The sequence below is a fragment of the Haemaphysalis longicornis genome, unplaced genomic scaffold (assembly GCF_048455015.1).
Source record: "Haemaphysalis longicornis isolate Haplotype H1 unplaced genomic scaffold, Haemaphysalis longicornis Haplotype H1 scaffold_5, whole genome shotgun sequence".
Lineage (NCBI taxonomy): Eukaryota > Metazoa > Arthropoda > Arachnida > Ixodida > Ixodidae > Haemaphysalis > Haemaphysalis longicornis.
The window spans coordinates 121,134,946-121,144,939 of NW_027526385.1; positions in this window are offsets into that span (position 1 = coordinate 121,134,946).

Genomic DNA, 9,994 nt, shown 5'->3' on the forward strand with positions numbered 1-9,994 from the left:
CGGAAAAAGCCGAATAGCACTGGCAATGACGACTGCAACCTTGGTATGTATCTTTACGGTGTCCCTCGTCCTGTATATTTTCTCTTCTGCTACATGCATTTCGAGGCACTGGCTCCAGCAGTTCGGAAATGCCAATTGCTAACCCCGACCTCCGACCACGTCTTACGTGGCGGCCGCTGGAAAAAAGACGTTCTACGTCTCCCACGGTGGTCGAGGGGCGGCGCTAGTTGACCGGCCTCAGAGCACTTGTAAATATAAACCGCCGCTGTAAAGTTGAGAGAGAAGCCGCTACGGGGTAGCGTAATGGCGAACGCACCGCACCGGTTATGCAGAGATGTGGGTTCGAGTCCCGCTCCCGGAAAAACGGCGGATTTTTTCTCAACTTATAATTTCTCTTTTTTATAAATGTATCAAAGAAACGTGACAAACACGTCATTCGGCCCTATTAAATATTTCGGAAAAAGCCGAATAGCACTGGCAATGAAGACTGCAACCTTGGTACACACACACAGATATATATATATATATATATATATATATATATATATATATATATATATATATATATATATATATATATATATTTATATATATATATATATATATATATATATATATATATATATATATATATATATATATATATATATATATATATATATATATATATATATATACATAATATACATATAAAGCCCCGCCGGTAGCGTACTGGTTATCGCACCAGACCGGTATTTTGGAGGTCGTTGGTTCGGATCCCACCTGGCGGGCATTTTTTCTCCACTTTCTTTCTTTCGAAAATCTTTATATGTTGCAATGATCTACCATATCCTCCCCTTTGCTTTCCGAGGTTTTCTTGACTGACAAACTTTATCTTCTGCCTTATTTTCTATGAGCCCCTCATTTCCTATTCTGATTCGCTACATGCATAGCGAGGACCTCCGTTCTGGCAGTTTTGGTGCCATTGGACACTTAAGAGGGTTCAACGCCTGTCGACCACTCTCGACATGTCGTAGACACTTGAGTCACGGCCCGGGGGTTACAAAGAAGGTCCCCTTCAACCCGAGTAGTCCGAGTGGCGCTGGCTACCTCCCCAAGTGCAGGAAACAAAAATATCTTAACATAAATACCCGAGAAAGTGCAGGGGAAACAGCCCAGCCGGTAGCGTAGTGGTTATCGCACCAGACCGGTATTCTGGAAGTCGTGGGTTTGGATCCCACCCAGCGGGCATTTTTTCACCACTTTCGTTTCGACTAAAAAAATTTTTCATCTCTTTCTATGACCCACCACAACCTCCCCTTTGCTTTCCGAGTTTTCTTGACTTCCGAAACTTACATATATATATATATATATAAATATATATATATATATATATATATATATATATATATATATATTTATATATATATATATATATATATATATATATATATATATATATATATATATATATAGATATATATATAATTTGGAAATGAGGTGCTCGTTAGGAAATACAGAAAGAAATGCCAGCAGTCTCAAAGGAGGCATAGGGGAATGGTTCGAATATTTTTTACCTATACTGAAATTATATTTTTATTAATTTCCGTTGAAAGAAAGAAAGAAAAACACGCTGAGTGGCGCGAGCTACCACCCCCAAGCATCAGATACAGTTGTACTAAATATAAATACCCCAGAAAGTGAAGGAGAACACAGTCACCCAGATAGCCAAATTGGTAAGGCATTCGAGATCTAATCGAAAGGCGTGGGTGCGTTCCCCACTCTGGGCGCGTGTTTTTCTTTCTTTCTTTTTTTCTTTCTTTCTTTCTTTGTACGGAAATTAATAAAAAATATAATTTCAAAAATGGTAAAAAAATATTCTAAGCATTCCCCTATGCCTCCTTTGGTGATGTAGACTGCCGGCATTTCTTTCTGTATATATATATATATATATATATATATATATATATATATATATATATATATATATATATATATATATATATATATATATGTATATATATATATATTTATGTATATAGTGTTACGTGTGTAACCAGCAACAGAGCACAGACGCCCATCGTCAGGACCCGGCGTGCGTCGTTCTGTGGTGTCTCCATCATCATCATCCTCATCATGGAAATCAGAAGCATGATCATCACCGCCTAAGCCGCGAAGAAGACGAGAACGTGCCCCTTCGTGAGCGCGTGTTATTTGTGTGACCGCTGCCAGGTATCAGGCACAAGTTTCCCGATATACACCCTCTTTGCTCTCTCCTACTGGCCCACATAAATTGTTGCACCATAACACTGGTAGAGGTGCGGTGTACCGGAGCATCTGATGCCCAGGTCGCCCTCTGAAAGCCCTGATTGACCTCCCAGCGTCTGCACACTCGTACATCGCTGCAGCCGCCGCAAGCTAGGCCTACCTCCAGAACACCGCCTCCTGCTTGACACCACACCAAGGCGCCAGGTTTCTGAACCAGAGGTAATGGCACAAGCATCGCTGGCGCCTCAGCTGACGCTTCAGAAGCCACGTACTCCCAGCAGCTTTTACGGAACCGATTCCGAGGACGTAGGTGACTAGCTTGACCAATTCGAGTGCGTCGCCAGTATCAACAAGTGGACACCTGCACGAAAGCTTGAGAATGTCTACTACTCTCTAGAAGACGGGGCGCGGATATGGTTTGAAAATCGCGAACGAAGGTTAGAGACATGGGACGACATCCGGCGGGAAGGGCGCGACAGCTTCGCCAGCAGCGACCGTCGAGACCGTGCGCAAAGCCTTCTGGAAATACGGATACAAAAGCCAAATGAAAGCGTCGTGATGTTTGTCGAGGATATCGCCCGTCTGTTCCGACGTGCGGATCCCAATATATCCGAGCCCAAAAAGCTTCGGTATCTGATGCACATCGTCAAAGAGCAGCTCTTCGCAGGCCTTGTGCGCAACCCACCGCGTACTGTGCAAGAATTTATTAAGGAGGCGACTGCCATTGAGCGAGCTGTGCAGGAGCGGTGCCGCCAGTATGCCCGAACGTCGATCAAAACTCCGAGCCAGTCCGCGGCATCACTGTCCACCACTATGGGCGAAAACAACCTGAGCAAACGTGTCCGCTCAGTTGTTCGTTAGGAGTTGGCAAAGTGCGGAATAGGAATAGCGCCGTCGCAGCCAGTTGTCATCACGGTTGCAAATGTTAAGCGGCAAAAAATTCGCCAAGCAATATCGGCTCCTGAGCCCCTTCGTCAAGCGATTGCCGCTCCTCAGCCTCGAACCAAGCTTATGCCCCAAATGGGTTACGCGACTGCTCTCCGCTGTCACATGGCCGCAGTGCCGACAGCGGCGACTATGCCACCCCCTACGTACTCCCGGCCGCAACCTCCTGGCTCTTGGCCAGAAAGGGAATTCCCGCCTCGTCGGCATAATCCGCAAGACCGACGCGTGGCGCACCGAGTACCACCAGCCATTGTGCTATCACTGTGGCGAGCCAGGGCACGTTTGTCGACGTTGCCCCTACCGCGAGATCGGGCTACCAGGATTCCCACCGACCGCCTGCCGTCCTCGTTTTGGCGAACGGCCCGTCGCCATTTCTGAGTACCTCGCCATTACAAAGGCTCCCCGACAAGGCGGTATCCAAGTCCGCGTGGGGAAAATAATGGGAGCAACTTGTGAGGCAAGGTTGCTAGCGGCGGAAGCACTGAAGACCTCCCAGTACCATCGACGACTGACGATGTTACGGCGGCAAACAAGGACGTCGACGCTATCTTGAGTGCCGATTTTTCAGTCGCCACCGACGGACGCGAGGTAACGGAACTTGTGGTAACTGGAGCAAGTTATTCAATAGGGAGCCAGCTGCTCGTGGACCGACTAAGAAAGGTGTAGACACCATGGGACGGACCCCAAATTCGAACGGCCGGCGGCCACCTGATGACACCCGTGGGTACATGCACCGCCAGAGTTAGAATAGGAGACAGTGAATACGTCGCTACCTTCTTAATCCTTCCTGAGTGCTGTAAGGATGTGATCCTGGGGATGGACTTCCTTCAGGAGCAGGATGCTGTGATAAACACCCGCGAACAGTTCATCAGTTTTTCGAGGAAGGAGACCACTCCGGAAGGTCATGAACAACGCATACCTCTGCGCACCATCGGCGACACTAGCGTGCCCCCACGGTCGTGCGTGCTTGCTCGCTTTAAGCGCGACGACCTCTCCAGTGGCGATGGAATCGCGGAAGCTATCGGTCCGCTTCTACTTCAGCATGGAATCGCTATCGCTCGGGGATTGGTCACCATTACGCGCGGTCTTACAGAGGTTCTGCTCATGAATTTCTCGAACGAGCGTCGGGAAATCGCCGAAGGAACTACCGTGGCAGTATTTGAGGACGTCTCCTACATGACGGATTGCTTTGTGCTTCAAACCGACCCGACTCCCAAGGCGACGAGCAAGATTTCACTTGACGTTAACCAGCGCTTACCACAATGAAAGCGAAAAAAGCTCTTGGGCCTGTTGCACAGCTTCACCGACTGTTTCTCGTCAACGTCACGCGTCCGGCAAACTCCCCTCACAAAACACCGCATCATCACGGACGAATCTGAGCGCCCCGTTTACCAACATCCCTACCGCGTGTCACCAAAGGCGCGCCACGCGATACGGCGGCAGGTGCAAGAGATGCTCGCTGATCACGTCATTCAGCCTTCAAAAAGCCCCTGGTCATCGCCAGTCGTTCTGGTGAAAAAAAAGATGGCACCTTCCGATTCTGCGTCGACTATCGCAAACTCAATCAGGTGACAAAAAATAGCGTACATCCGTTGCCTCGTATAGATGACTCCCTTGACCACCTGCGGCACGCTCATTACTTTTCGTCTATGGATTTGAAGAGCGGTTATTGACAGATAGACGTTGACGAGCGTGATCGTGAGAAGACCGCTTTCGTAACTCCGGATGGTCTGTACGAGTTTAAGGTTCTTCCTTTTGGCTTGTTCTCCGCACGCGCAACTTTTCAGCGTGTGATGGACACTGTTCAAGGTGGCCTGAAGTGGCAAACCTGCCTTGTGTACCTAGATGACGTCGTCGTATTCTCAAATACATTCGAGGAACACCTAGAGCGACTGTCATCCGTCCTCCAGGCCATACGATCCGCTTCGCTCACGCTCAAGCGGGAAAAGTGTCATTTCGGCTATGAGGAGCTGCCTTTTCTCGGCCACGTCGTCAGATGCGCTGGAATTCGCGCCGACCCTGACAAGCTTTCAGCTGTTTCTCGTTTCAAAACACCTACTGACAAAACGTCCGTCCGGCGTTTCCTGGGCCTCTGCTTATATTATCGGCGATTTATTGCCAATTTCGCCCACACTGCAGCCCCTCTCACTCGCCTTCCTCGCAATGACGTCACTTTTTTCTGGTCCGCTGAACAGCAAGAAGCTTTCGAGTAGCTACGGCGTTGCCTGCAGACCCCACCTGTTTTAGGCCACTTCGACGAGGAGGCCGCGACTACGGTGCACACTGATGCCAGCAATGTGGGGCTAGACGCTGTCCTCATCCAATGGCAAGATGGTGCCGAACGAGCCATTTCCTACGCAAGCCGAACGCTGTCACGGGCCTTAAGAAATTACTCGGCCACCGAAAAAAATTACTAATCTTAAAATTTTGACCGTACCTCTATGGCCGTGCTTTTAAAGTTGTAAGCGATCATCACTCGCTGTGGTGGCTTACAGACCTGAGAAACCCGTCTGACCACTTCGCACGCTGGAGCCTCAGACTCCAAGAGTTTGATATGGCCGTCGACTACAAATCTGGTAAGCGACATTCAGATGCCGACTGCCTCTCGAGAGCGCCGGTCGGTAACGCGCCCGCTGATGACGATGACGTCGACGATGGGCAATTGATTGGAATCCTCAGTGCGGCCACCCCTTCGGAACAGCAGCAGGAAGACCAAGAACTGCTACCTGTGATCGACTTCTTGCAAGGCAACGCCAACAGGCCGCCTAAGGCTTTTATTAAAGGTCTGCCAATATTCTGCCTTCGCAGCGGCGTGTCATAAAAACGAAACTTCGCCCCGAATGGCCAGCGCACCTCCTCGTCGTTCCGTCATCCTTACGAGACGACATTTTGCAGGCTTGTCTTGATTAGCCGTCCACTGGCCACGTTGGTTTCGCACGCACGCTTGCAAGAATCATGAAGGCGTATTATTGGCCCAAGCTCTCTGCGAACGTGAGGCAGTACGTCCGAACTTCTCGTGACTGCCAGAGACGCAAGGGGCATCCCGGCAGACCAGCCGGATTTCTCCAACCAATTCCAATTCCCCAAGTGCCGTTCCAGCAAGTGGGAATGGATTAGCTAGGCCCTTTCCCACCTTTACGGCGGGAAACAAGTGGATAGCAGTCGCCACTGACTACAAGTGCGCAGAAACAAAAGCTCTTCCAAAGGCCACCGTGCTTGAAGTGGCACAGTTTTTCGTCACAAGGATAGTTCACTGACATGGGGCTCCCAAAATTGTTATTATGGACCGTGCAACGGCACGAAGTACTCACACTCAGCGGCGCGTCTCAACGAAAAGCCAGTGCGTACCACCTTCAGACGATTGGTTTGACGGAACGGCTCAACAAAACCATCGCCGACATGCTCAGCATGTACGCTGATGTTGAACACCGAACCTTGGATGCAGTCCTCCCCTACATCACCTTCACGTACAATACGGCCCAGCCGGAAACGACTCAAATGACATCGTTCACCCTCCTCTACGGCAGAGAAGCTACAACAATGCTCGACGCCATGCTGCTTCACGACATCACCGACGAATATGACATCTCCTCGCAGCAATTCATACAACGCGCTGAGGAAGCCCGGCAGCTTGCCCGCCTCCACATCACCGAACACCAGCACCTCGACGCCTCCCGCTAAGACCTTCGCCGCCGTCACGTGGCATTTGCACCGGGTAACCTTGTTGGGGTTTGGATACCCGTTCGACGTCGGGGGTTTTCGACGAAGCTTCTGCGCAATTATTTCGGGCTGTACAAGTTCTTTCGTCGACTTAGCGAAGTCACTTACGAGGTGGAACCCGAGAATTCTGGTGTTGCCGGTCGTCGTCGATCTCGACAAGAGACGGTCCATGTAGTTTGTTTGAAACCGTATGTTTCGCGCTAAGCCGACTTCACGACCATTCTGGCTTCGGACCCTGTTGACAGTGATCTTCAGCATCGAGAGGATGCTATTCCGGGAGGGGCATAGTGTTACGTGTGTAACCAGCAACAGAGCACAGCAGCCAATCGTCAGGAGCCGGTGTGCGCCGTTCTGGCATGTCTCCATCATGCTCATCATGGAAATCACAAGCATGATCATCACCGCCTAAGCCGCGAAGAAGATGATAACATACCTCCTCGTGAGCGCGTGTTCTTGGTGTGACTGCTACCAGGCATCAGGCACAAGTTTCCCGAAATACACCCTCTTTTCTCTCTCCTACTGGCCTCATCAATTGTTGCACTGTGACAATATATTCAGGTAAAAGATAAGAACAACTTTGCGGTTAACTTGTTTATTATAAACTAGTCCAACAGTTTCGGAAGTGGATCTTCCTTTCTCAGGGACAATCCCACAATTGTGGGATTGTTCTGATTTTTGTTCTTACCTTTGACCTGAACGTTTCTGCTGGCCCGTTGCAAAACTCATCGAAATATATATATTGTAAGGAAGACCATCGCCAACACCATACTCGTTTAAATAATGTAGGAGCGTGGACAGCACTGGTCATTCGCAATGCGTGGGTATGTGACACAGAAGCCACACATGGAAGAGGCACCAACTCGTTGATGTCCCATCGCCATCGCTGGGACGAAGAAGAAGTCTCGTCTCGTTGGCTCTCCGTCTCGACTTGCTGGTCAGCGCGACTTGGTGCTTCGGTGCTACCGCTGCTGCTGGTGCGGCTGAAGAATAAAGCCTGAAAACCCTCTTATAGTTTTGGTGGAGGTGCAACGATCTTCGTTCTCTTACGCTGGAGCTCCGCAACCGGACACTCGACCCTCCCAGCATGTCTCGCAACGATGACCCCCGGCCTGCCCCAACACCCATCGTCTGCGCGGGTGTAATTCGTGAGCGGGACCCTCCCTCATTCAACGGCACCGACGAGAAAGACGCAGAGGACTGGCTTGCTACTTTTGAAAGAGTGAGTATCCATAACCACTGGGACGACCGCCTCAAGCTGAATAATGTCGAATTTTCCTTGACTGGGCTCGCAGAGCAATGGTTCTGGAACAACGCGGCACGTCTTAACACGTGGCCTGAGTTTAAAGACGACTTCATAAAATCATTCGGTCGCCCCGCTGCTCGAAAACTCCTCTCAGAGCAGCGTTTGCGTGAGCGGGTACAGAAAAGGGGTGAAAACTTCACTTCTTACATTGAGGATGTTGTCGCCCTGTGCCGTAAGATTGACAGTGCCATGCCCGAACCAGAACGGATAAAACACATTCTGAAAGGCATACACTACGATGCCTTCCATATGCTGTTGGCGAAAAACCCCCAAACTGTGGCCGAGGTCGTTACTATTTGTCAGAGTTACGACGAGTTGCGGAAGCAAAGGGCTCTCACTCGGCGACCCCTCGCAGAAAATCAGTTTGTCTCCAGCTTGGCCGCTGATGACGGCGACGGGACCTTGTTGCAACGGATCCAGTAGTTTGTGCGAGAGGAAGTGGCTCGGCAGTTGTCCATCATCAACTATGTGCCCGAGCAAAAATCTTCTCTCAGCCCTGAACTCAGGACCGTTATCCAGCAGCAAGTCGCTGACTCCCTCCCAGCTGCACTGCCGTCAAGCCCCGTTGTTGCCCCTGTGCCCTATGCCGCCACCATACCCCAAGCTCCAGCGACTTCAACCCTGCCTTATGCAGACTCTATGCACCCCGTGACGATGGCCGCTCCAATACACTTTGCCGACTCTATCCCTCAACGACCTTACGCTGAAGTCGCTGCCAGGCACATGCCTCGGAGCCCCGTCGTTTTCCCCACCACCCGGCCTTTACGTCCGCCGGTGTTGTCTGGTCCCTCGCTCACCAACCCTTGGAGGACGCTGGACAATCGCCCAATTTGCTTTGCCTGTAGGGCTCCTGGACACGTGGCACGCTATTGCCGCCGCGCCACGGTGACAGGACGCAACCCTGCCGCAGCTTCTTCCTACGCCCATTGCCCACTCATGCAGGAAGCCACCGCGTATTCGCCGATGACGTCTATGCCGCCCGATAGTCGTGACTTCGGAAGCCGTCGGTCTTCATCTCCGCGACGCAGCTCACTATCTCCCATGCGTCGTCGTCCTGTTCCAACGGAAGCGGAAAACTAGGCGCCGCAGTTCCGGAGGCAAGAACGGCGCCGTCGTCGATCTGCCCAAGGCCTCCTTCCTCTCCCGCAAACGGAATTCGTATTACCATAGATGGCGCTGAAGTCTTAGCCCTTGTCGATACTGGAGCCGCCGTTTCTGTCATGGACGCCAAACTTTGCCGCCGCTTGAAGAAGGTTAGGACGCCGCATCTTGGATTCTCATTACGGACTGCTACGGCTCATCCCATTGATCCAACTGGCATGTGCACTGCCCGTGTTGTTATTCAGGACGTCATGTATGCTGTTCAGTTCGTTGTCCTGCCTTCCTGTTCCCACGATGTCATACTGGGGTGGGACTTCCTTTCTGAACATAGAGCTGTCATCGACTGTGGCCGTGCCGAAGTAGAGCTCTTCCCGTTCATGGATCAAACCACCGGTGAACCGCCCGCTCCTTCTGCCATCAAACTGGTCCTCACGGAAGAAGTTAGCATTCCTCCTCATTCTGCCGTGCTAGCTTCTTTATCCTGCCCACTTCTGTCCAATGCGACAGTACTCTTTACGCCTTCTGACCTGTTTCACCAGCGACGTTGTCTTCGGCTTCCTTTCTCCCTGCTTCCCATTCGTAACTGCCAAACTACACTTCTCCTTTCCAACTACGGGTCGTGTCCGTGCACCTTGCAACGCGGAGAGTGCGTCGGCCATGTCGAGACCGTTCATTCTG